Source organism: Otolemur garnettii, unplaced genomic scaffold (genome assembly GCF_000181295.1).
Source record: "Otolemur garnettii isolate 467f Iridium unplaced genomic scaffold, OtoGar3 scaffold00039, whole genome shotgun sequence".
In the NCBI taxonomy this organism is placed as follows: Eukaryota; Metazoa; Chordata; class Mammalia; order Primates; family Galagidae; genus Otolemur; species Otolemur garnettii.
The window spans coordinates 2,509,372-2,517,016 of NW_003852434.1; positions in this window are offsets into that span (position 1 = coordinate 2,509,372).

Here is a 7,645-nt window from a genome sequence, read left to right on the forward strand (position 1 = left end):
GCTGGGACTACAGGCGCCCGCCACAACGCCGGCCATTTTTTGGTTGCAACCATCATTGTTGTTTGGCGGGTCCGGGCTGGGGATTCGAACCCGTCACCTTAGGTGTACGTGGCTGGCGCCTTAGCCGGTTGAGCTATAGGCGCCGAGCCCAGCTTTCCTTTTAAATACTAATCTGCCCAACCCTGAGTCTGGGAATGCCTCCAAAATGTCTAATTGATGGATTACTCTTTATGCAGGAAAATCTACTCACTCTAAGTTTCCCCTTTCCCTCAAAACCACCCTGATGCTGGTGCTCTGTGACATCAGCGGTATCGCCCAGCCACCTAGGCATTCCTCCTACCATGTGTAGTTTCCCGCAGGTGCAAGCTGGTCTGGGGGGATGCAGTGTGGAGACCGACACGTCTTGCAGCTGCTCAAGGCCATGCTTCTATCTGTGGTCTCCCAATAAATCATCCTATACCGACAGTGGATTTGTCTGCCTTGTTCTTTGGTTTGCCTGCTCCTTCAGCATTTGGGTGTTGTTTGCATATACGACCCTTTTGTGGAATAAGTGGGGAGCTAGCTAGAGGTCAGGAAACTAAAGCATGGGAAGGGGAAGGAAGCTTTGGTGGGGGAAGGCCCTGCGTGGCCCTCCTCACCCGTGCAAGGTGGTGGGGTCCGTTTGCCAGGTGCCTGAGGACCGCCGTGAGTATGAGAATGCCCCCCAAACACCAGAGGGTCTGCAGTGCCATTAGTGAGAAGCCTCGTGACTCGCCAGGGTAAGAGGGTGGCCGGGCAGGGGCAACAGAGAGTTGGCCGCTGTTACAGGCTGTGCAAGTGGCCAGGGAAGCCCAAGTAGAGGTTGGAGCGAATGTAGAAAAGGAAGAGCCCAATTAGAAAGGGGTATGAGGACTTCCCTGAGTTAGTGTCTCCTCTGATGGGTAAGTTTGAAACTCAGGAGCGAACAGTTGGAGACCTTAGCTTGCTGGTTATGGTTATGGAGGGAGAAGGTGACTCCCTGACAGTGTGGGCTGTCCTCGCCAGGCTGCCCTTGCTGGGTGACCTGGCTGGCATGCAAATAGCCTGAATCAGAGACCACAGAGAGGTTATCTCAGAGGAAGAGGGTAATTATCCTCCCCCTGTGAAAGCCAGATGGTGCTCAGGACGTGCAAAGCGGAAGCCCTCCACTCCTCCATGCAGCCCTCCACCCAGTGATTGGATACAACAGAAACTTATCTCAACAGAGCTGCCAGAGAGAAGCTTAGTCAGGACGGTGATGTGGCTGGGGGACACTGCGGGGCTGGGGGAGGTGGAGGGGGTAGCATCTCCCCAGCAGGGAGTAAAGCTGAAAAAATGAGACCAGTGTCCCCCATGACTGGCATGGCCCTTTCAAGTCCCTGTTGTGCCCTGGTGGGACAACATGTATATGACGTGGTGGTGGTGGTGGGGGCTTCATCTTAGGAGACTGAAAAGGAAAGAGGTAACATCCAATCGGTTACTGGGTGGGGGAGGGAAGGACAAAGGGAGAAACAAAGTCTGCCTGAGTAAAATGAAAAGATCAATTGGGGGGAGCTAGTTAGAATCACTAGGAAACAAATGTGGTGTGATTGGATTAGACAACGGGATCGGCACCTCAGAGCAGTGCTGCTGAGCCTTCAGAAAAACATGACTCTTGGTCAATAGTTTAGACCCCTCCTAGTTCCCCACCAGAGAGAGAAGGAGCAGAAGAAACACCATGCAAAAGAACCCCAATCTGCATTCCAGGGGTGGACGTCTCCTCAGTTTAGGGACTAGGGGTGCAGCCAAGGCCACTTCTACTTATGACTAGTTGGAGGTGGCCAAAGACCCCATGTAGAGCTCACTATATGGGAGTCTAAAAAAAGCAAAATCTCTAGCTTCAGATGACACGGGCAGAACGCACCTGAATTCGTGCTGTTAGATTGAGCTAACGCCTTCTTACAGCGTCTGTTTGCCAATTCACTTTACTTCAAACAGCCCGCACTGGACACTCCGAGTGTTGCCCAGGGTTATCTACGTAGCCCCACTGTTCATCAGGGAACAAATGCTAGAGATCTACCTTTGTCCACCACCTGCTAGTAAACAGTCCGTTACACTGGTCATCAGTGCTGGCCTCTGAAGATTCCTCATCGCTGTAGTAACACCTCTGTCCATTCCAGAGCCGGGGCCATCAACCCACAAAAGATACAAGGCCTAGGCCAGCTGACAGGTTCCTAGGGGTCACCTGGTAAGGTGAGATACACCTCATCACAGGGGCAGTCATTGACAAAATGCAACAATTTTCCACACCCAAAACAGTTAACACAGTTTTAAAATGTCCCGTGTCCATTGGGTTATTACAGGGCTCTTATTCCCATTTAGATCAATGTTGGCATCTCCTATACCAACTAGAAAAAAGGAAAAGTAGTTGGTGCTGGGATGAAGAACAAAAGAATGCCCTTATATATTTTTTGAGACAGAGTCTCACTTTGTGGCCCTCAGTAGAGTACTGTGGCATCATAGCTCGCAGCAACCTCAAATTCATGGGCTCAAGTGATCCTCTTGACTCAGCTTCCTGAGTAGCTGGGACTATAGGTACCAATCACAATGCCTGACTATTTTTTAGAGACAGGCTGATCTCGAAGTCCTGAGGCAATCCACCCACCTTGACCTCCCCAAGTTCTGGGATTATAGGCTTGAGCCACTGCGCCCAGCCAAAAAGAATGCATTTAAAAAGGCAAAATATTAATATCCCAGGCACAAGCCTTAGGTTTCTGCCTACCCAGGATACCAATGTTTTTAGATATGACCAGTGGGCTCTCTGACAAGTCTAGCACAGGAAAGCATTTTCCCCAGGGATTCCTGTCTCAGCCATGGAAAGGCACTGAAACCTGCTATTTTCCCACTAAACAGCAGGTCCTGGGAGTGTGCGAGGCCTTGCGGCAAAGGGAACCCATAAAGGCTGCTTTGCCGGGGACAGTAAAGCAGGTCTGCCTATAAGGGCTGGATAGAAGAAGGGTTGTAATGGGAGGCCGAGGGGTGGATTGCTTGAGCTCACGAGTTCAAGACCAGCCTGAGCAAAAAGCAAGCCCCCCCATCTCTACTAAAAATAGAAAATTAAGGCAAGAGGATTGCTTGAGCCCAAGAGTTGGAGGTTGCTGTGAGCTATGACGCCATGACACTCCACGCAGGGTGACAGTTTAAGACGCTGTCTCAAAAAAAAAAAGAAGAAAAAGAAGGGTTGGTCTCCAGGCCTGCCTCAGCTATGACCCAGGCCTCCACTTTACAGAAGTGTTATAACACACCAGCAACAATGTGAGTGCCCTCTCCACAAGTCCTTTGGGGAATGGATTGCATACTGGCCTTGGGGCCAGTACAGTGTGGGACCTCTGCTGTTCCTATTGTGTATTGTGGACCCCCCCCCACAAAAATACCTCCAACGGGACATGAAGGCACAGCCCTCACCCCTGAAAACAACTTGGTACTCAGATGGGTCCATCTGAGGTGACCCACGTGTACGGATGGCAGCTCCTGGCCATCTGCAGAAGGTGCACTCGGGTTTGAGATGGGAATGCGGCAGAGCGGTCAGTGGGGAGAACTCCGACTGCATAGTTGCTTTGCAGCCATAAGCTGTGACCTGCAGTAGAGAACAGACAGTTTGGGCACTGTTTGGGTCTACAGCTGAACTTGCCCAAAGGGTCGGAGATGACTGGCATGTGCTTAAAATCCCACATGGGGAGCTGCCATGTGGAAAGACATTTGGGAGAGGTGATTGGAACCCCCTGGGAGCCTAAGTGTGTATCATGCTTCAGCACACTGGTCACATTCACACTTCCCTCCACCCTCCCGTTACCTGAAGGCTGATACCCTAGCAAAAATTAGAATATCAGCTTCCTCGCAATCATCTGAGCAAGCAAATTTGGTACATAAACAGTGGGCATCGCAGTGCACGAGTAGGGTGGCAGACAGCAAAGGGAGCAGGCCGACCTGCACTGTACGGATCTAGTGGCCACCGTAAGACTGCCTTGTGTGCTCCTGCCTGCGTCCCCACCACATCCCGCATGCAGTGAGGCCACCTCCATAGGACAGCTGCCCGGTGAGAGACTGGCAGACAGACCACATCGGACTCCAGCCAGTAAGCCTGGGACACAGTGTGGGATAAGACAGAGGCTGTCTCAGGATTGTCGCAGGCCTTCCCTTGCCAAAAGGCAAACCAAACAGCCACCAGTAAGGGCTTCGAGTAACTCAGGGTCATGTGTGGACCTTCCACATGCTGACAATGACCAAGGTACACATTTCAATGTTTGTGATGTCCAAGATTGGCCATAGAAGAGTGACAGAGATTGGTGATTTCATTTGCCATGTAATCCCAAGTGCAGGGTTGATTGAAAAGAAAAGTGACATTTTGAAGACACAACTGTGAGCAGTCATAATCCAACACTTTGCATAGGTAGGCAAAAGTTTCGCCTCAAGCCATCACAAAACTTTAACTCCGTTGAAACAAATCCAGGGGCTGGCCCTGAATCACTGACTTGGAAGCACTGCCAAGGAGGACCCACTAATCCTGTTGTAAAAATGTCTAGCCAGGGGCATTCCTACTGGAGCCGATAAAAGGCCCAGGGCAAATGTTATTTAGGGCTCCCCAAGATCTTGAGGGAGGAGAGGTGACACTTGGATGGGAGACAGGGTATTTCTTGGCAGACAGTGAGGAATCCCCCAGCCAGTCAAAGAGGCCTCTGTTGATCATGTTGGAGTCTGGGCCAAAATGCTTTCCATGGCACTGTCCTGGAACACGGCCCCCTTTTTAAGGGGACTTTGGTTGGCTGTTTGCATGGTCTTTTGTTCCCCTGTAACTTTACAGATAATCCAGCACCTTCACCCTTGGGCAACGTGTTTGATCTGCACCCCCAGCCCATGATCGTCAGGCTGCCTAGGTCCTCACTGACAGGGACAGAGCTACCACAGTCATTCAGCTCCATGGGGTACACGGCTGCCCTGCCAAGTACCCGCCACAGGCTTGTATTTCCATCCATAGTCTCTGCTCCTCTTGCTGCTCTGTCCTGGGAAGGGAAGGATGAACCTCCTCCTGCACAGGCTCAGCAGGATGCCAAGAGCTCAGCTGGCAAGGATGCTTAGTGGGTGGTGGTTGGTTACCTGTTCCCAAAACCTCTGGTCTGCCTCAGTGGGTATCGCCCAGGTAGGGAGATGGCTGGTGACATGCACAACAGTTGCTTTCCAGGTAATTCTGACAACGTAACTCTAGCTCTGCAGGACATGCATAGCCAGATAAGTATGATGTCTGATCCCACCCTTTTTCTGCCAATGCTTTTTTTTTTTGGTTTAATTCTGTAGTTTGTGGTGGCAAAAGCTGTTATTCATTCTTGGTCTTGCCCTTGCTGTTTAGACACATCATTGCCATTGCAGCCTTTTCTTATAGCCGAAAAGTAAATTCATTCATTGCCTGGCACCAGACGCCCACCTCTAAAGAAGGGTCAGGGGCCACTACAAAAGAGGCGGGGGCTGGGGGCTGGGGGTGGGGTGGGGGTGGTGAGATTGTAAGAGGTGCATTCCAGGGACAGAGTGTGGGGACAAGAGTGACTTTACTTTAGCACTTTAAGTGCTAATCTGCCTGACTAATTCCGAGTCTGGGAATGCCTCCAAAATGTCTAGTTGATGGATTATTCTTTATGCTGGAAACTGTATTCACTGTAAGTTTCCCCTTTCCTCCAAAGCCACCCTTGATGCTGGTGCTCTGTGACGTCAGCAGCATCGCCCAGCCACCTACGCACTTCTCCCAGCACACACATTGCCCCCCAGACGCAAGCCCTGGTCTGAGGGTGTGGTGCAGAGACCTACACGTCTTGCAGCTGCTCAAGGCCATGCTTCTGTCTGTGGTCCCCCAATAAATCCTCCTACACCGACAGAGTGGACTTGTCTGCCTCATTCTTTGGTTTCCCTGCTCCTTCAGGACTTGGGGTCACTTTGCATACATGACCCTTTCACAGAACACCAAAGATGAGGGAACTCTGGAAGGATGGTGAAGAGAGGAATAAAACGTAGCGGGGAAGGGTGACTCCCACCTGTCACCCCAGCACTCTGGGAGGTCGAGGCGGGTGGATTGGCTCAGGACTTTGAGACCAGCCTGAGCAAGAGCGAGACTCCATCTCTAAAAATAGCCGGGCGTTGTAGCGGGTGCCTATAGTCCCAGCTACTTGGGAGGCTGAGGCCAGAGAATCACTTGAGCCCAACAGTTTAGGATTGCTCTGAGCTATACATCATGGCATGCTACCAAGCATGACAAAGTGAGACTCTGTCTCAAAAAAAAAAAAAGAAAATGAAATAAAAAGTAGTCATTATGGTCTTGGGCCCACCAGCAGCAATGGCTACGAGCTTGTTCTAGTTACCCCTCCTGAGTCGTGTTTTCTGCCGATTAAGCTGGCTTCTCCCCCCAAAAGTCCAGAGTGGACTTACGGTGAGCAGAGCGGATCTGAGTGGGGCATGGGGTGGACTGAAGCAGACGTGTTTGGTGCCTGTCACCTCCCCTCTCTGCTGTCTGTTTTGGTTGCAGCTGCCCCTGGCAGTTCTGGGTGAACTCCGATCACGATGACAGCTTTCCACCTGAGGCCAGCACCATACATCTCTCGACTTGCCCGCTCTGAGGTTCCCCCCCCCACAACTGATAGAGCTCAGCTATGTGAAGGGTAGCCTGAAAGTGCAGGGGTTAACACCCCAGGAGCGCCCGATGGGGATAGGGCCAGGGGACAAATGCCCCCATCCTTCTGTTCATCAGGTGGAGTTAGGAAAGACATCTGTCATGCTCTGGGACGGGGACTATGCCCCTGCTGTTGCAGAGGCGACATCAACACATCTGTCCACTGGCATTTCCTCCTTTTCTGTGTCACAGTTCTTACTCCAGCTTTCTGATGTCACCTCCCCAGTTAACTACCTGAACGGAAGTCCACATCTCTTATCTCTTTCAGAGAAACATAAACTAAAACACATTCCTGGTAAGACCAGAAACAGCTGGCAATGATGAAAGAATCCACTGAGGGTGAAAGTTCAACCCGGCCAGGGTGATGTAGTAAAACCTGCTTTAAAAAAAAAAAAAACCAGAAACAGCAGAAAAAAAAAGACTAGAAACACTGTGAGTGCTGCTTTCCGACTCAGCGTTGTCCGTACAGACAAGGTGATGATCTACAGAGGAAAGCCCGAGGCGCAGCACCTACTCACAGCTGGTAAGGAAGTTTGAAAAGTACGCGGAATGTAAAATTAATTCATAAAAAAGTTAGGAATTTTCCTTTACAGTAACCAACAGATTTTGTTCGTAACTGCAATAAACACAATATAATAGTAGTAAAACTATAATAGTAACAATAAAACCATTCATATTAAAGAATGCATAAGATCTTTAAGAAATTTCTTGAGGAAGTCTTAAAGGATAAAATTTATCCTTGAAGGGACTCTTAAAGAATATGAAGGAAGGTCTCAATAAAGGAAGCATTATCATTTTTTTTTTTTTGAGACAAAGTCTCACTTGGTAGAGTGCCGTGCTGTCACAGCTCACAGCAACCCCAAACTCTTGGGCTTAAGCGATTCTCTTGCCTCAGGCTCCCAAGTAGCTAGAACTAAAGGTGCCTGCCACATGCCTGGCTATTTTTTTTTTTTTTTT